The sequence below is a fragment of the Pleurodeles waltl genome, chromosome 5 (assembly GCF_031143425.1).
Source record: "Pleurodeles waltl isolate 20211129_DDA chromosome 5, aPleWal1.hap1.20221129, whole genome shotgun sequence".
Lineage (NCBI taxonomy): Eukaryota > Metazoa > Chordata > Amphibia > Caudata > Salamandridae > Pleurodeles > Pleurodeles waltl.
Window position 1 is genome coordinate 754443556 of NC_090444.1, and position 20513 is coordinate 754464068.

Consider the following 20513-nt stretch of genomic DNA (forward strand, 5'->3'; position numbering starts at 1 on the left):
GTTTAATTAACCTGTTGGGAGTGCGCTTTCACATGAGGACAACTTCGTTTTTGATGTGTCAGTGTATGCGTAAGTGTGTGTCTGGGTCTACTAGTGTACATATGAATGTGTGACTGGGTGTGTCAGTGTGCGCATTGGTGTGTGCTTGAGTTTATTAGTCTGTGCTTCACTGTGTGCCTGAGTATAAGCTTCAGTGACTCAGTATGTGCATGAGTTTTGTACCTGGGTGTGTCGGTGTATGGATCAGTGTATGCCTGGGTGTATCAGTGTGCGCATTAGTGTGTGTCTTGGTGTGTTATTGTATGCATTAGTGTGTGCCTGGGTTTTTTAGTGTATGCATAAATGTATGCCATGGTGTCTCAACGTATGCATGAATGTGTATCTGGGTGTGTTACTGTATGCATCAGTGTGTGTCTGGGTGTGTCAGTGTATGCATCAGTGTGTGCTTGGGTGTTTCAGTGTATGCCTCACTGTGTGCCTGGGTTTGTTAGTGTGTGTATGGGTGTATGCATCGGTGTCTCCATGTATGCATGAATGTGTACCACGGTGTGTTCAGTGTTTGCTTGGGTGTGCAAGTGTATGAGTCAGTTTATGCCTGGGTGTGTCAGTATCTGCATCAGTGTGTGCCTAGGTCTGTTAGTGTATGAAATAGTGTGTAATCTTGGTGTGTCAGTGTATGCATCTGTGTGTGCATGGGTTTATTAATGTGTGCATCAGTGCGTCTGGTGTTGTTAGTGTATGTATTAGTGTATGCCTGGATGTGTCCCTGTATGCATGAATGTATACCTGGGTATAATAGTGCATGCATCATTGTGTGTCTGGCTGTGTCAGTATATGGATCAGTATCTGGATGGGTGTGTCAGTGTATGCATCACTGTGTGCCTGTGTTTATTAATGTTTACATGAGTGTAAGTCTGGGTGACTCAGTGTATCTAGGAGTGTGTATGTGGGTGTGTAAGTGTATGGATCAGTGTATGTTTGGGTTCATCAGTGTATGCATCAATGTGTCCCTGGGTGTGTCAGTGTATGCATCAGTGTGTCTGAGTTTGTTAGTGTATGCATGAGTGTATGCCTGGGTGTCTCTGTGTATGCATCAGTGTGTGCCTGGGTGTGTTAGTGTATGCATTAATTTGTGCCTGGGTGTGTTAGTGTATGTATCGGTGTGTGCCTGGGTGTGTCAGTGTATGCATCAGTGTGTGCCTGGGTGTGTCAGTGTATGCATCAGTGTGTGCCTGGGTGTGTCAGTGCATGCATCAGTGTGTGCCTGGGTTTGTTAGTGTATCTACAAGTGTATGCCTTGATGTCTCCTTGTATGCAGGAATATGTACCTGTGGGTGTTCAGTGTGTCCCTGCATGTGCAAGGATATACGTCAGTGTATGTCTGGGTGTGTCAGTGTCTGTATCTGGGTGTACCTAGGTCTGTTAGTGTATGAATTAGTGTGTGCCTGGGTTTGTCACTGTAGCATCAGTGTGCGTTTGGGTTTATTAGTGTATGTATCAGAGTAAGCATGGGCGACTCAGTGTATGTATGCGTGTGCACCTAGGTGTGTCAGTGCATGCATCAGTGTGTGTCTGGGTTTGTTAGTGTACGTATGAGTGTATATCTGGGTGTCTCCTTGTATGCATGAATGTGTACCTGAGTGTTTTAATGTATGCATCATGGTGTGTCTGGGTGAGTTCGTGCATCCATCAGTGTGTACCTGGTTGTGTCAGTTTACGCATGTGTGTGTCTGGATCTGTTAGTGGATGTATGAATGTGTGCCTGGGTTTGTAGGTGGATGAGTCAGTGTATGCCTGGGTGTATCAATGTGTATATCTGTGTGTGTGTTGGTGTTTTATTGTATGCGTTAGTGTGTCCCTGTTTTTATTAGTGTATACATGAGTGTATGCCTGGGTGTTTTTGTGTATGAATGTATGTATTAGAGTGTCCCTGTTTTTATTAGTGTATACATGAGTGTATGCCTGGGTGTTTTTGTGTATGAATTAATGTATACCTGGGTGTGTTAGTGTATGCATGAGTATGTACCTGGGTGTGTGAGTGTATACTTCAGTGTGTGCCTTAGTGTGTTGGTGTATGTATTCATGTGTGACTGGGTTTATTAGTATATACATGAGTGCATGCCTGGGTGACTCAGTGTGTGCATGAGTGTGTAAGTGTATGCATAAGTGTGTGCCTTGCTCTGACATTGCATGCACCATTGTGTGCCTGTGTGCATCAGTTAATGCATTTGTGTGTGCCTGGGTATGTCAGCATATGCAAAAGTGTGTCCCTCAGTGTGTCAGTGGATGCATCAGTGTGTGCCTGGGTCTGCAAGTGCGTCGGTCAGTGTATGCCTGGGTGTGTAGGTGTATCAATTAGTGTGTACTCGGTGTGTCAGTGTAAGCATCAGTGTGTGCCTGGGTCTTTCAGTGTATCTATCAATATGTGTCTGGGTATGTAAGTGTATCCATCAATTGGTGTTTCAGTGTATGGATCAGTGTGTGGTTGGATGTATCACTGTAATGCATCGGTGTGTGCCTGAGTGTGTTAGTGTATTTATGAGTGGGTGCCTGGGTCTGTTAGAATATGCATCAGTCTGTGCCTGGGTGTGCCAGTGTATTCATGAGTGTGTGCTTGGGTTTGTTAGTGTATGTATGTATGTGTGCTTGGGGGTGTAAGTATATCCATCAGTGTATGCCTGGGTGTATCAGTGTGTGCCTGGGTGTGTTAGTATATATATTAGTATGTGCTTGGGTTTATTAGTGTATGCATGAGTGTATGCCTAGGTTACTCAGTATATGCATGAGTGCGAACCTGTGTTTGTTAATGTATGTATCAGTGTGTGCCTGGCTGTGCCAGCATATGGGTCATTGTGTGCCTAGGTGCATCAAGGTATGCATCATCATGTTCCTCATTATGTTGGTATATGCATAGGTGTGCCCCAGGTGTGTCAGTATATGCATCAGTGTGTGCCTGGTTGGGCAAATGTGTGCGTCAGTGTATGCCTTGGTGTGTCAGTGTCTGTATCTGTGTGTGCCTAAGTGTGTCAGTGTATGAATTAGTGTGTACCTGGGTGTGTCAGTGTATGCATCTGTGTGTGCCAGGGCCTGCATGAATGTGTGCCTGGGTATGTAAGTGTATACGTCAATGTGTGCCTAGGTATGTCAGTGTATGGATCTATAAGGTTGGTGTGTCAGTGTAATCCATAATTTTTTGCCTGGGTGTGTTAGTGTATGCATGAGTGTGTTTCTGGGTCTGTTTTTATATGTATGAATGTGTGTCTGGGTGTGTAAGTGTATGTGTCAGTGTATGCCTGGTATATCAGTATGTGTATCAGTGAGTACCTTGGTGTGTTAGTGTATGTATTAGTGTGTGTGTGTGGGTTTATTAGTGTATAGATTGTAGAAAAAAAACAAGAACTGCACAGGAAGTCACTGTAAACTAGTGAGACTATGCGTTACCATCACTACAATTACTTAACCAATAGTTTTACCTACAGTTAGTCAAGTATTATAAAGAAACATACACTATAAATATTTTTTTTTTATTAAGACTAGTAAAATACCACTGGTGTATATAAAGAATTGTAGGATATGAACACCCTTAGAAAGACAACACACCTAAAAGGCTGTATGATGTCATAAAAACAGAGCATAGATGACCTAGAACTACACTATTTCTGTTTACCAATTGTTATTCTCCTTGGAATTTGGTAGGTTATGATGCAATGTCTGTTTGATTGTAATGTTGTTCTTATTACATTGTGCCATCCAGTCTAAGTTTTTAAATACAGATTCCAGTATCCGGATGTATTAACTCCTTTATGAAAGATGACAGCCTAAGTAGTATTTCCTTATGCAGAAATAAGTGTTTTTCCTGATTTATGCTTTGTAATGTCTGTTTCAAATTTACTACTATCTGCTCAGTATTGTTATAGTACTAACTCCATACAAGCCTGTTAAAAGTCTTATAACAACATTACCACTGGTAGGCTGTATGATGTCATAAGTAGTAACAATACAAGTGCCATAACTATGCTGTTTCACTTTTTCAGTTGTAATCCTCATTAGAACTTAGGTTCAAGAAACAGAAGACAGGAATGTGGTAGCTTAAAAGTCAGTTTTTTCTTGAACATGAGGTTGCTGTTGTTACATTTTGTCCATCCAGCTGTAGTTTTTACACAGATGGTATAGCATGGAGATGTAATACTAACTCCTTGATTAATAGCCATAGTGGTATCTGTGTTTCCTGAAATAGATATTTGTCCTGCTTTAAATTTTGTAATTTGAGTTTACAATATACTTCCATCTGCTGTACATCGCTGTAGCATTAGAGTAAGGTATTTGCTACTTCGTATATGCAAAGCTGATAGAAGATCTGATTGGTAATATTTACAGGTATTGTTTGGTTGCACTTCATTAAGCAACCATTTAAAATTTAGAGTTTTGCAACCCGGAAACGTTAAATAAACAAATCGCTCTGAATCTATTTCCATAGGTGATGTAGAAGAACAATTTTCACACTCATGGTTGCATGAGTAAGTAAATCCAAATAAGCTGTCAATAGGTATTGTCTCTTCTTCTAAAATCCCAAAGGTTACCATTAGAAATACTTGTGTATTTTCTTAAGTACTTTGGGTAAAGTGTACAGATCCAGTGCACACGCCTACAAGGTCTCAAATGTGAGATGCACAATATGTTTAATTTCTATCATTACACAGGCGTTCTAAGAAAGCAACCAGTGCAGAGCACAATATCTTGTGTTTTTATGTTCAATTGTGTTGCCAACATGAGGTAAAGTGAACAGTGCATTAACCCCTTTGCTGCTGTTAGGCCTTTTCCACCTCCTGTACCAAGCCTTTTTTTAGCTATTTGGGGTAGTTCGCTTTTAGGCCCTCATAACTTTTTTTCCACATAAGCTATCCACCCCAAATTTGAGTCATTGTCTTCCAACATCCTAGGGATTCGAAGGGTACCTAGAGTTAGGGGGTTCCCCTGGAGGAGACTGTAGGAGGCTGGACTGGCTTGTAGTGAGTACCAAGGGGTACTTGCACCTTGCACCAGGCCCAGTTATCCCTTATTAGTGTATAGGGTGTCTAGCAGCATAGGCTGATAGATAATGGTAGCTTAGCAGAGCAGCTTAGGCTGAACTAGGAGACGTGTGAAGCTACTACAGTACCACTTAGTGTCATCTGCACAATATCATAAGAAAACACAATACACAGTTATACTAAAAATAAAGGTACTTTATTTTTATGACAATATGCCAAAGTATCTTAGAGTGTACCCACAGTGAGAGGATAGGAAATATACACAAGATATATATACACAATACCAAAAATATGCAGTATAGTCTTCGAAAACAGTGCAAACAATGTATAGTTACAATAGGATGCAATGGGGAAACATAGGGATAGGGGCAACACAAACCATATACTCCAAAAGTGGAATGCGAACCACGAATGGACACCAAACCTATGTGACCTTGTAGAGGGTCGCTGGGACTATTAGAAAATAGTGATAGTTAGAAAAATAACCCTCCCCAAGACCCTGAAAAGTGAGTGCAAAGTGCACTAAAGTTCCCCTAAGGATAAAGAAGTCGTGTTAGAGGAATAATGCAGGAAAGACACAAACCAACAATGCAACAACGATGGATTTCCAATCTTGGGTACCTGTGGAACAAGGGGACCAAGTCCAAAAGTCACAAGCAAGTCGGAGATGGGCAGATGCCCAGGAAATGCCAGCTGTGGATGAAAAGAAGCTTCTACTGGGCAGAAGAAGCTGAGGTTTCTGCAGGAACGAAAATGGCTAGAGACTTCCTCTTTGGTGGACGGATCCATCTTGACGTGGGGAGTCGTGCAGAAGTGCTTTCCCGCCGAAAGAACGCCAACAAGCCTTGCTAGCTGCAAATCGTGCGGTTAGTGTTTTTGGACGCTGCTGTGGCCCAGGAAGGACCAGGAGGTCGCAAATTGGACCAGGAGGTAGAGGGGACGTCAAGCAAGACAAAGAGCCCTCTTAGCAGCAGGTAGCACCCGGAGAAGTGCCAGAAACAGGCACTATGAGGATGCGTGAAACAGTGCTCACCCGAAGTCACACAAAGAAGTCCCACGTCGCCGGAGACCAACTTAGAAAGTCGTGCAATGCAGGTTAGAGTGCCGTGGACCCAGGCTGGACTGTGCACAAAGGATTTCCGCCGGAAGTGCACGGAGGCCGGAGTAGCTGCAAAAGTCGCGGTTCCCAGCAATGCAGTCTAGCGAGGTGAGGCAAGGACTTACCTCCACCAAACTTGGACTGAAGAGTCACTGGACTGTGGGGGTCACTTGGACAGAGTTGCTGGATTCGAGGGACCTCGCTCGTCGTGCTGAGAGGAGACCCAAGGGACCGGTAATGCAGCTTTTTGGTGCCTGCGGTTGCAGGGGGAAGATTCCATCGACCCACTGGAGATTTCTTCGGAGCTTCTAGTGCAGAGAGGAGGCAGACTACCCCCACAGCATGCACCACCAGGAAAACAGTCGAGAAGGCGGCAGGATCAGCGTTACAGAGTTGCAGTAGTCGTCTTTGCTACTATGTTGCAGGTTTGCAGGCTTCCAGTTCGGTCAGCAGTCGATTCCTTGGCAGAAGGTGAAGAGAGAGATGCAGAGGAACTCGGCTGAGCTCTTGCATTCGTTATCTACAGTTTCCCCAGAGACAGAGACCCTAAATAGCCAGAAAAGAGGGTTTGGCTACCTAGGAGAGAGGATAGGCTAGCAACACCTGAAGGAGCCTATCACAAGGAGTCTCTGACGTCACCTGGTGGCACTGGCCACTCAGAGCAGTCCAGTGTGCCAGCAGCACCTCTGTTTCCAAGATGGCAGAGGTCTGGAGCACACTGGAGGAGCTCTGGACACCTCCCAGGGGAGGTGCAGGTCAGGGGAGTGGTCACTCCCCTTTCCTTTGTCCAGTTTCGCGCCAGAGCAGGGCTAAGGGGTCCCCTGAACCGGTGTAGACTGGCTTATGCAGAATTGGGCACATCTGTGCCCAAGAAAGCATTTCCAGAGGCTGGGGGAGGCTACTCCTCCCTGCCTTCACACCATTTTCCAAAGGGAGAGGGTGTAACACCTTCACTCAGAGGAAGTCCTTTGTTCTGCCATCCTGGGCCAGGCCTGGCTGGACCCCAGGAGTGCAGCTGCCTGTCTGAGGGGTTGGCAGCAGCAGCAGCTGCAGTGAAACCCCAGGAAGGGCAATTTGGCAGTACCAGGGTCTGTGCTACAGACCACTGGGATCATGGGATTGTGCCAACTATGCCAGGATGGTATAGAGGGGGCAATTCCATGATCATAGACATCTTACATGGCCATATTCGGAGTTACCATTGTGAAGCTACATATAGGTAGTGACCTATATGTAGTGCACGTGTGTAATGGTGTCCCCGCACTCACAAAGTCCGGGGAATTGGCCCTGAACAATGTGGGGGCACCTTGGCTAGTGCCAGGGTGCCCTCACACTAAGTAACTTTGCACCTAACCTTTACCAGGTAAAGGTTAGACATATAGGTGACTTATAAGTTACTTAAGTGCAGTGTAAAATGGCTGTGAAATAACGTGGACGTTATTTCACTCAAGCTGCAGTGGCAGGCCTGTGTAAGAATTGTCAGAGCTCCCTATGGGTGGCAAAAGAAATGCTGCAGCCCATAGGAATCTCCTGGAACCCCAATACCCTGGGTACCTCAGTACCATATACTAGGGAATTATAAGGGTGTTCCAGTAAGCCAATGTAAATTGGTAAAATTGGTCACTAGCCTGTTAGTGACAATTTGGAAAGAAATGAGAGAGCATAACCACTGAGGTTCTGATTATCAGAGCCTCAGTGAGACAGTTAGTCACTACACAGGTAACACATTCAGGCACACTTATGAGCACTGGGGCCCTGGGTTACCAGGGTTCCAGTGACACATACAACTAAAACAAAATATATACAGTGAAAAATGGGGGTAACATGCCAGGCAAGATGGTACTTTCCTACACAACCCCCCCCCAAACGAAGGACAATAAGACTAGCCATGTCCTGATGAGTCTTCATTGTCTAAGTGGAAATATCTGGAGAGTCCATCTGCATTGGAGTGGCTACTCCCAGGTCTATGTTCCACTGTATAGTCCATTCCCTGTAGGGATATGGACCACCTCAACAATTTAGGATTTTCACCTTTCATTTGTTTTAGCCAAAGTAGAGGTTTGTGGTCTGTCTGAACAATGAAGTGAGTGCCAAACAGGTATGGCCTCAACTTCTTCAGAGCCCAGACCACAGCAAAGGCCTCCCTCTCTATGGCAGACCAACGCTTTTCTCTAGGGGTCAACCTTCTACTAATAAAAGCAACAGGTTGATCCTGGCACTCAGAATTAAGTTGTGATAGGACTGCCCCTACTCCTAATTCAGATGCATCAGTTTAGACATAGAATTTTTTAGAGTAACAAGGGCTTTTCAGGACAGGTGCAGAGCACATAGCCTGCTTCAGCTCCTCAAAAGCTTTCTGACAGTTTGCTGTCCATAATACCTTTTTAGGCATTTTATTGGATGTGAGGTCATTAAGAGGGGCTGCAATGGAGCCATAGTTCTTAATGAACCTCCTGTAATACCCAGTGAGGCCTAGGAAGGCTCTCACCTGAGTCTGAGTGGTAGGGGGAATCCAATCAATAATTGTTTGGATTTTCCCCTGCAGTGGTGCAATCTGTTCCCCACCAACAAGGTGTCCCAGATAAACCACCTTACCCTGCCCTATCTGGCACTTTGAAGCCTTGATAGTGAGGCCTGCCTTTTGCAGGACCTCTAAAACTTTCCATAGGTGGACCAGGTGATCATCCCAGCTGGAGCTAAAGACAGCTATATCGTCCAAATATGCTGCACTGAAAGCCTCCAGCCCTTGCAGGACTGTGTTCACCAACCTTTGAAAAGTGGCAGGTGCATTTTTCAAACCAAAAGGAATTACTGTAAATTGGTAATGGCCTCCAATGGTTGAAAATGCAGTTTTAGGTTTAGCATCTTCTGACAATTTGATCTGCCAATACCCTGCAGTCAAATCAAAAGTGCTTAGATACTTGGCAGATGCCAGTGTATCTATGAGCTCATCTGCCCTGGGTATAGGGTGAGCATCAGTTTTGGTTACCAGGTTGAGACCTCTAAAGTCTACACAAAACCGCATTTCCTTCTTTCCATCTTTGGAATGGGGTTTTGGTACAAATACCACAGGAGAAGCCCATGGACTTTCAGAGTGCTCAACCACTACTAGTTCTAACATTTTCTGCACCTCTTGCTTTATGCAGTCCCTGACATGGTCAGGCTGCCTATAGATCTTACTTTTGACAGGTAAACTGTCTCCAGTATCTATAGTGTGCTCACACCAAGAAGTGGTACCTGGCACAGTAGAGAAGAGTTGAGAGAATTGATCTAGGAGATTTATGCAATGGTCTTTCTGCTCAGCAGTAAGATAATCAGCCAAAACTACACCTTCCTCAAGAGCATCTTGTTCTGTGGAAGAGAAGAGATCAGGTAGAGGATCACTGTCTTCTTCCTGTCCCTCATCAGTTGCCATGAGCAGGGTGAGATCAGCCCTGTCATAGTAGGGTTTCAGGCGGTTTACATGGAGTACCCTAAGGGGACTCCTTGCAGTTCCTAAGTCAACTAAATAGGTGACTTCACCCTTTTTCTCAACAATTGTGTGGGGACCACTCCATTTATCTTGGAGTGCTCTTGGGGCCACATGCTCCAAGACCCACACTTTCTGCCCTCGTTGGTACTGAACCAAAACAACCTTCTGATCATGCCATTGCTTCTGGAGCTCTTGGCTGGCCTGAAGGTTTTTGCTGGCCTTTTTCATGTACTCAGCCATCCTTGATCTGAGGCCAAGTACATAATCCACAATATCCTGCTTAGGAGCTTTTAAAGGTTGTTCCCAACCCTCCTTTACAAGTGTGAGTGGACCCCTAACAGGGTGTCCAAAAAGAAGTTCAAAGGGGCTGAAGCCCACTCCTTTCTGGGGTACCTCCCTGTAGGCAAAAAGGAGGCATGGTAGAAGGATATCCCATCTCCTGCGGAGTTTTTCAGGGAGACCCTTAATCATGCCTTTGAGAGTTTTATTAAATCTCTCCACCAGTCCATTTGTTTGTGGATGATAGGGTGTTGTGAACTTGTAAGTTACACCACACTCCTTCCACATGGCCTTTAAGTATGCAGACATGAAATTGCTTCCCCTGTCTGATACTACTTCCTTTGGGAAGCCCACCCTGGAAAATATTCCTAGGAGGGCCTTTGCCACTGCAGGTGCTGTAGTGGTCCTTAAAGGAATAGCTTCAGGATATCTTGTGGCATGGTCCACTACCACCAAGATAAACCTATTGCCTGAAGCAGTAGGAGGGTCAAGGGGGCCAACTATGTCAACCCCTACCCTTTCAAAGGGAACCCTAACCACAGGCAGTGGAATAAGGGGTGCCTTTGGGGTGCCACCTGTTTTGCCACTGGCTTGACAGGTTTCACAGGACTTACAAAACTCTGTTGTGTCCTCAGACATCCTAGGCCAATGAAACAAGGGAACAAGCCTGTCCCAAGTTTTCATTTGACCCAGATGCCCAGCTAGGGGAATGTCGTGGGCAAGACTTAGGAGGAACTTTCTGTACTCCTGAGGAATCACTAATCTCCTGGCAGCTCCAGGTTTAGGATCCCTATGCTCAGTGTACAAGAGGTTGTCCACCCAGTAAACTCTGTGAGAGTCACTGACATCCCCATTAGCCTGTTTGACAGCTTGCTGTCTTAGACCCTCTAATGTGGGACAGGTTTGCTGTGCCACACTCAGCTCCTCTCTGGCAGGCCCCCCTTCACCCAAAAGCTCAGCAGTGTCTGCTTCAAGCTCCTCGGGTGTAGGTTCTGCACAGGGAGGGAATTCTTCTTCCTCAGAAGTTGAATCCACTGTAGAGGGAGGGATAGTAGGAAGTGGTTTGCTTCTACTAGCCCTAGCTTTAGGGAGCACTTGGTCCATTGTTCCAGGATCCAAGCTTCCCTGTCCTTTTTGCTTTTTGGCCTGAGCCCTGGTTAAAGCAAAAATATGCCCTGGGATGCCCAGCATTGCTGCATGGGCCTCCAACTCCACATCTGACCAAGCTGATGTCTCCAAATCATTTCCTAGTAGACAGTCTACAGGTAAATCTGTGGCTACCACAACTTTCTTTGGACCAGTAACCCCCCCCCCCCAGTTGAGATGTACAACAGCCATGGGGTGGCTAAGTGTGTTGTTGTGCGCATCGGTTACTTGGTACTGGTGACCAAGTAGGTGTTGTTCAGGGTGGACCAGTTTCTCTATTACCATAGTCACACTGGCTCCAGTGTCTCTGTAGGCCTGAACCTCAACACCATTTATTAGGGGCAGTTGCTTGTACTTATCCATATTAAGGGGACAAGCAACTAAGGTGGCTAAATCAATAGCCCCCTCAGAGACTAATATAGCCTCTGTGGTCTCCCTAACCAGACCAACCCCAACTAAGTTACCAATAGTGAGCCCAGCTACTCCCTTCGATTGGCTATTAGTAGGTTTGCTCCCACCACCACTGCTATTAGTAGGGACACTAGGTGTAGCAGTAGGGGTTGTAATGGTAGGAGGCTTGGTGCTTTTCTTTGGACAACTGGGATCTGTTGTCCAATGGCCTTTTACTTTACATAAATAGCACCATGGTTTATTTTCTTTGTTTTGATTAAAGGAGGATTTGGACCCACCACCCCCACCAGAGTGTTTTTGTGGGCCTGATGAAGACTCATTTTTAGATTTGTCCCCACCCTTGTCAGAAGACTTACCATCCTTCTTTTTGTTGCCATCTTTGTCACCCCCTGTATGAACTTTTCTGTTCACCCTTGTTCTGACCCATTTGTCTGCCTTCTTTCCCAATTCTTGGGGAGAGGTCAGATCAGAGTCCACCAAGTACTGGTGCAACAAATCAGACACACAATTATTAAGAATATGCTCTCTCAGGATCAAGTTATACAGGCTGTCATAATCAGTAACTTTACTGCCATGTAACCACCCCTCCAAGGCCTTCACTGAATGGTCAATGAAATCAACCCAGTCTTGTGAAGACTCCTTTTTGGTCTCTCTGAACTTTATCCTGTACTGATCAGTGGTTAAGCCATAACCATCCAGGAGTGCATTCTAAAGAACTGTAAAATTATTGGCATCACTTTCTTTCACAGTAAGGAGCCTATCCCTACCTTTTCCACTAAATGATAGCCATAGGATAGCAGCCCACTGCCTTTGAGGGACATCCTGTACAACACAGGCCCTCTCAAGTGCAGCAAACCACTTGTTAATGTCATACCCCTCCTTATAAGGGGGAACTATCTTATGCAGATTCCTGGAATCATGCTCTTTTGCAGGATGACTATGGGGAATACTGCTGCTGCCACCATGGGTTTCTAAACCCAGTTTCTGTCTCTCATTCTCTACTTCTAAAGTCTGTCTATCCAAATCCAGCTGTTGCTTCTTGAGCTTCAGTCTGGTTTGTTCCACTCTCAATCTATTGAGCTCCCTTTCTAACAATCTGTCATCAGGGTGGGTGGGAGGGACATGCCTTGAAACAGAAGTATGGTGAGAATGGACAGAAGGAGACCTGTCCCTTACAGAGGGCACCCTAACAGCTTGGCTAACAGAAACATCAGTACCACTGTGGTGAGAATAAATGCTTTTGCTATGATGTGAGACAACACTATTTGTATGGTGTGGCTCTTCATCATTACCAACTATGCTAGACTGTCTAGTAATGGGCAGGCTAGGAAGTTTCTTTCCTGAATATTTTCCTGGGGGAGTCCCTGGATCAAATTGGGAACCATTAGCTACTTTTTCAACAGATGGGGCACTTTTAGCCTTATCTTGTTCTCTAAGCATGTTAAGTAACAATTCCAAGGAAGGATTCTTCCCTACACTCAAACCTCTCTCTATGCAGAGACTCCTTGCTCCTTTCCAGCTAAGGTGATAATATGCAAGTTTGGACAGATCAACATTTTGGCCTGTGCCAGACATTTTTAGAGAGAGTTAAAGTGATAGAAAAAGAGAAAAAAGTTTGTCAGAGCTTTTAGAAAGACAGAGAAAAAAACTTTTAAAACTTTTTAGAACTTTTTAGAAAGTTTAGAAGTACTTTTCAGCACTTAGAAAAGAGTGAAAAGAGGAAATGCAAAACTTTTTGGCTATGTGTATATACACTGAACTTGTTTTGTATATTTTTCTCTTATGAAAAGTACAATGACAAGAGTGGTAAGTAGTCTCAAAGCACTTATCCCACCGCTGCACAACCAATGTAGGAGGCTGGACTGGCTTGTAGTGAGTACCAAGGGGTACTTGCACCTTGCACCAGGCCCAGTTATCTCTTATTAGTGTATAGGGTGTCTAGCAGCTTAGGCTGATAGATAATGGTAGCTTAGCAGAGCAGCTTAGGCTGAACTAGGAGACGTGTGAAGCTACTACAGTACCACTTAGTGTCATCTGCACAATATCATAAGAAAACACAATACACAGTTATACTAAAAATAAAGGTACTTTATTTTTATGACAATATGCCAAAGTATCTTAGAGTGTACCCTCAGTGAGAGGATAGGAAATATACACAAGATATATATACACAATACCAAAAATATGCAGTATAGTCTTAGAAAACAGTGCAAACAATGTATAGTTACAATAGGATGCAATGGGGACACATAGGGATAGGGGCAACACAAACCATATACTCCAAAAGTGGAATGCGAACCACGAATGGACCCCAAACCTATGTGACCTTGTAGAGGGTCGCTGGGACTATTAGAAAATAGTGAGAGTTAGAAAAATAACCCTCCCCAAGACCCTGAAAAGTGAGTGCAAAGTGCACTAAAGTTCCCCTAAGGATAAAGAAGTCGTGTTAGAGGAATAATGCAGGAAAGACACAAACCAACAATGCAACAACGATGGATTTCCAATCTTGGGTACCTGTGGAACAAGGGGACCAAGTCCAAAAGTCACAAGCAAGTCAGAGATGGGCAGATGCCCAGGAAATGCCAGCTGTGGATGCAAAGAAGCTTCTACTGGACAGAAGAAGCTGAGGTTTCTGCAGGAACGAAAAGGGCTAGAGACTTCCCCTTTGGTGGACGGATCATTCTTGCCGTGGAGAGTCGTGCAGAAGTGTTTTCCCGCCGAAAGAACGCCAACAAGCCTTGCTAGCTGCAAATTGTGTGGTTAGCGTTTTTGGACGCTGCTGGGGCCCAGGAGGGACCAGGAGGTCGCAAATTGGACCAGGAGGTAGAAGGGACGTCGAGCAAGACAAGGAGCACTCTTAGCAGCAGGTAGCACCCGGAGAAGTGCCAGAAACAGGCACTACAAGGATGCGTGAAACAGTGCTCACCCGAAGTCGCACAAAGAAGTCCCACGTCGCCGGAGACCAACTTAGAAAGTCGTGCAATGCAGGTTAGAGTGCCGTGGACCCAGGCTGGACTGTGCACAAAGGATTTCCACCGGAAGTGCACAGAGGCCGGAGTAGCTGCAAAAGTCATGGTTCCCAGCAATGCAGTCTAGCGATGTGAGGCAAGGACTTACCTCCACCAAACTTGGACTGAATAGTCACTGGACTGTGGGGGTCACTTGGACAGAGTTGCTGGATTAGAGGGACCTCGCTCGTCATGCTGAGAGGAGACCCAAGGGACCGGTAATGCAGCTTTTTGGTGCCTGCGGTTGCAGGGGGAAGATTCCGTCGACCCACGGGAGATTTCTTCGGAGCTTCTAGTGCAGAGAGGAGGCAGACTACCCCCACAGCATGCACCACCAGGAAAACAGTCGAGAAGGCGGCAGGATCAGCGTTACAGAGTTGCAGTAGTCGTCTTTGCTACTATGTTGCAGGTTTGCAGGCTTTCAGCGCGGTCAGCAGTCGATTCCTTGGCAGAAAGTGAAGAGAGAGATGCAGAGGAACTCGGCTGAGCTCTTGCATTCGTTATCTACAGTTTCCCCAGAGACAGAGACCCTAAATAGCCAGAAAAGAGGGTTTGGCTACCTAGGAGAGAGGATAGGCTAGCAACACCTGAAGGAGCCTATCACAAGGAGTCTCTGACGTCACCTGGTGGCACTGGCCACTCAGAGCAGTCCAGTGTGCCAGCAGCACCTCTGTTTCCAAGATGGCAGAGGTCTGGAGCACACTGGAGGAGCTCTGGACACCTCCCAGGGGAGGTGCAGGTCAGGGGAGTGGTCACTCCCCTTTCCTTTGTCCAGTTTCGCGCCAGAGCAGGGCTAAGGGGTCCCCTGAACCGGTGTAGACTGGCTTATGCAGAATTGGGCACATCTGTGCCCAAGAAAGCATTTCCAGAGGCTGGAGGAGGCTACTCCTCCCCTGCCTTCACACCATTTTCCAAAGGGAGAGGGTGTAACACCCTCTCTCAGAGGAAGTCCTTTGTTCTGCCATCCTGGGCCAGGCCTGGCTGGACCCCAGGAGGGCAGCTGCCTGTCTGAGGGGTTGGCAGCAGCAGCAGCTGCAGTGAAACCCCAGGAAGGGCAGTTTGGCAGTACCTGGGTCTGTGCTACAGACCACTGGGATCATGGGATTGTGCCAACTATGCCAGGATGGTATAGAGGGGGCAATTCCATGATCATAGACCTGTTACATGGCCATATTCGGAGTTACCATTGTGAAGCTACATAGGTAGTGACCTATATGTAGTGCACGCGTGTAATGGTGTCCCCGCACTCACAAAATCCGGGGAATTGGCCCTGAACAATGTGGGGGCACCTTGGCTAGTGCCAGGGTGCCCTCACACTAAGTAACTTTGCACCTAACCTTTACCAGGTAAAGGTTAGACATATAGGTGACTTATAAGTTACTTAAGTGCAGTGTAAAATGGCTGTGAAATAACGTGGACGTTATTTCACTCAGGCTGCAGTGGCAGGCCTGTGTAAGAATTGTCAGAGCTCCCTATGGGTGGCAAAAGAAATGCTGCAGCCCATAGGAATCTCCTGGAACCCCAATACCCTGGGTACCTCAGTACCATATACTAGGGAATTATAAGGGTGTTCCAGTAAGCCAATGTAAATTGGTAAAATTGGTCACTAGCCTGTTAGTGACAATTTGGAAAGAAATGAGAGAGCATAACCACTGAGGTTCTGATTAGCAGAGCCTCAGTGAGACAGTAAGTCACTACACAGGTAACACATTCAGGCACACTTATGAGCACTGGGGCCCTGGGTTACCAGGGTCCCAGTGACACATACAACTAAAACAACATATATACAGTGAAAAATGGGGGTAACATGCCAGGCAAGATGGTACTTTCCTACAGAGACCAAGAAATTAGCCCAAATACAGCTACAATTTTTTTTTCTTTTGCAGAAAAATGGGAAAAAAGGGATGCAGAAGAAAGTGTGTGTTCTTTTCCCTGTAAATGGCATCAACAAAGGATTTGTGGTGCTACAATCACCATCTTCCCTTGAATCGGAAAACCACAATTTTCAACACAGTCTTGGCATTTTACTGGGACAAACAAATATTGAAATTGCGCTGAAAAAACAGCCATCTCTGTCCACGTTTTCTTCTGTAATGTTTTCCTACTATGGCAGATTTTTTAAAGAAATATACTGGTAATCCTGCTGGACTTTTCTGGTTGCAGGGATACATAGGGCTTGTAGGTTCATCAAGAACCTTAGGTACCCAGAGCTAATAAATGAGCCGCACCTTGCAATGTGTTTTCATTTCATACCAGGTATACTGCAATTTATTTGGCAAAATATAAAGAGTGAAAAACAGGTATCAAGGAAACCTTTGTATTTCCAAAATGGGCACAAGGAAGGTGTTGAGAAGCAGTGATTATTTGCAAATCTCTGAATTTGGGGGTCCCCATACTTGCATGTGAATTACAAGGCATTTCTCATATACACTTCTATTCTGTGTTCCCTCAAGTCTCCGGATAAAAATCTTACCTCACTTGTGTGGGTGGGCCTAGTGCCCGCGACAGGAAACGCCCCAAGAAAAAACATGGACACATCCCATTTTTACATTGAAATCTGACATGTTTTTTGGAAAGTGCCCAGTTGTGGATTTTGGCCTCTAGCTCAGCTGGCACCTAGAGAAACCTAGCAAACCTGAGCATTTCTAAAAACTAGACACCTAGGGGAACCCAGGATGGTGTAACTTGTGGTGCTCTCACCAGGTTATGTTACCCAGAATCCTTTGCAAACTTCAAAATATGGCAAAAAACACTTTTACCTCACATTTTGGTGCTGCAAACTTCAGGAATCTGAGGGGAGCCACAAACTTCCTTCTACCCACCATTCCCCCAGGTCTCCCAATAAAAATGGTACCTCACTTGTGTGGGTAGACCTAGTGCCCGCAACAGAAAACGCCCCAAAACACAACGTGGATACATCACATTTTGCCAAAGAAAACTCACCTGTTTTTTTCCAAGTGCCTAGCTGTAGATTTTGACCTCTAGCTCAGCCTGCACATAGGGAAACCTGGCAAACCTATGCTTTTATGAAAACTAGATACCTAGGGGAATTCAGAATTGGGTAACTTGTGGGGATCACACCCGGTTCTGTTACCCAGAATCCCTTGCAAACCTCAAAATGTTGCAAAAAACACCTTTTCCTCACATTTTGGTGCTGCAAAGTTCTGGAATCTGAGGGGAGCCACAAACTTCCTTCTACCCAGCATTCCCCCATATTTTTGGATAAAAATGGTACCTCACTTGTGAGGGTAAGCCTAGTGCCCCCAGCAGGAAATGCCCCCAAAACACTACATGGACACATCAAAATTATCAATTACAAAACTACCTGTTTTTGCATGAGGGAACACCTGCCTTTTTGGTCTTGGCCTCAGCAGCCATCTAGCGAAACCTACCAAACCCAGACATTTGTGAAAACTAGACACCCAAGTGAGTCCCCGGAGATCCCCCCAGTGTTTTCTTACCCACAGTCCTCATCAAACCTCAAATTTGGCTAGAGAATCAAATTTTTCCCAACATTTCTGCGTGGGATCACTGCACCAGTACAAATTTCCTACCACCCAATGTTCCCCTCAGCCTCCTGATAAACATGATACCATACTTGTGTAGGTGGGCCAAGATCCTGTGACAGGGAAGAGCCAAAAACACGCCGAAAGTGAGAGGGAACCAAAGCAAGTTTAAAAAAAAAAAAAATGTTTTTAGGCTGACAAGTGGGGCGGAATTGTTATCGGTATAGATGCGACAATGGTGGGTTGTAGGGATTTTGTGCATTCCTGAAGATTCTGGAAGTTCCATCACAAAACTGAGGGGAAACCGTGTGATTTCAAGAAACGTTGGAGGTTTACAGGGCATTGTTGGTAAGAAAATGGTGTGGGGTACATGTGAAGCACACAACCCCAGATGTTTAGTTTTCAGATGTGTCTTGGTCTTGTAGATTTTTCTAGATGTCAGCATCCCAAAGTTCAAAAACTGCAGTCCTCACCATTCAAAGTAAGACGATTTTGAGAGTTACCCAAGCTTTCATGGCTCAAATGTAAAATCAACCCCCCAAAAAATTAAATGTTCGCTTGTGTGATGTTGGGATAAGATATTTTAGTGTGCGGGTGGAGAGCTGAAAGACTGTTACCCTCTTCAGTTGGGGTGGGGGCATAGCCATGCCCCTACTGGTTGTTAGCCACCACCCCATTATGTTTTAAATTCCCTGGCATCTAGTATTCTTTCTGCCCCCTGGGTTTGGATTGGGGGTAATTGCCCCCTCTGCCTACTGGTGGGCAGAACAACTTTGTCTCCATTTCTTTTTTAAAAAACAAATCTTCCCTGGTGTCTAGTGGACTTTCAGCCCCTCTTGGGGGCAGATGGGCCTTACAAAAATAGGCCGATCTGCCCTGATGTGGGGGAAGAAATGGCCAACAGTAATGTTCCCCCATGGGGAGCTACCCTTACCCAAGGGGTTGCCCCCCCAAACACAACACACACACACCACAATCCCTGGTGCCTAAGTGGTTTCTGCCCCTCTTGGGGGCAGATGGGCCAAAAAGAAATAGGTTAATTTGGCCCAAAGGGGGGCAGAAGTTGCCTAAAATTAAATTGCCCCACAGGGGAGCAACCCTTGCCTAAGGGGTCACTCTCCTTACATGAAAGTGGCACACAAAAAATCCCTTGTATCTTGGCAGATTGGTCTAATAAAAATAGGCTGATATACCCCCAAGGTGGGCAGAAATGGCCTAAAATAAAATTGTCCCTCAGGGGAGTAACCTTTCATCAGCCAGGCTAGCTTGAATCCAGTGGGTCTGCAAGCAAGGGACCCACGTCTGGGCATTACCTAGCCACATAGGGCGCACAAGGCAATATCACAAAATCAAATGATGGAAAGAGTGTTGAAACTTTTCAAACACTCACCCCCAGTCACAGTTCTGGGTTTAATCCATTGTTATTTTGCCTGCCATGTCACCCCAGTTCGTATTCAGGTATATGCAGATCAGTCTTGACCCTACTGACAACCCAAACTGCCAAGCCAGGTCCTCCCTGGATAGGATTCAAGCATCCTGGAACCGGTTTCAGGGTATGCCCTTACCCAAGGGGCCGCTCCCCTTCTTTGTTTACTAAAAGTAAACAACGACCCTGCTGGGCTAAGCCTTTCCTTTCCTTTCATGCCTCTCTGATCTCCCCCGCCCCTGGAAGAGAAACAAAAGCTTTTCTCTTCCGATTGCGCTGGAAACTGAGCTTCCAGCAAGATGGGGGCAGCGCAACATTGTGCACTGATGTCATCAGACGTCACTGGGGTGTGGCCCACGGGGAAAACGCTAGTGCTTACCCCGTGGGCAAGGTTGCAGGATGAGCACCAAGGACATAACCAGCTCGTCCTCTGCACCCAAGGGGTTTAGAATGACATTGGCGTAGCAGTTGACACCAGAGGGGTTTGGCAACAGGGAACCAACAAGATCTTTGACATTGGCAGTGTTTTTTTCTTAAGAAGTTCCTTGTTTTTCTTACACTTCTTCTAAACAACATCACTTTGATCCTTTGAACGCTTTTGGTTCAGGCGGATGGTAGGTTTTTCATTCGGACCTCGGACGGTGTGTGCTCCCGGCAGCATTTCGGCAGTATTTCGGCAGTATTTCGGCCGAGGGTGAGGGCTCCTTTCCAGCGTCGTGGTCTTGGCGCGGATTGGGGTGCGAGGAGCCAGAAAGGAGCCACAAGGAGCCACAAGGAGCCACAGGGAGCCTGAGGGAGTCTTCTGCCTCCCCTGCGGAACCCCTGCAGACGCAGCCCGGACCAGGTGAGCAGACCAGAGAGCAGCTGGTCTGGCTGTTTTTGGGGGGGGGGAGATCCCTGTTCAGATCCTGTCGTATGGGACACTTCTTGGACACTTGATCCTCCCTCCGTCTCTACTCTCGGCTCCGGCCCCTGGTGCTCAGTCGCGTCGTCTCACCTAGCCCCACCCAGCCCCATCCAGCCTCGGCTCTAGCCCCAGCTTTAGCCTTGGCCTTGGACCTGGCGTTGTTGTTGGTGGATGTTGTTGGTGGTCCGGCTGGTGGTCTATCCTAAAGACTAAGTAAGGAAGGAAGCTA

The 20513-nt window shown here is 46.1% G+C and overlaps 1 protein-coding gene across 1 annotated transcript in view; it reads left to right on the forward strand.

The window, feature by feature from the left end:
* Positions 1-20513, forward strand: part of ESR1 (estrogen receptor 1) — a 1426508-nt gene that overhangs the window by 251048 nt on the left and 1154947 nt on the right. The window lies entirely within an intron of this gene.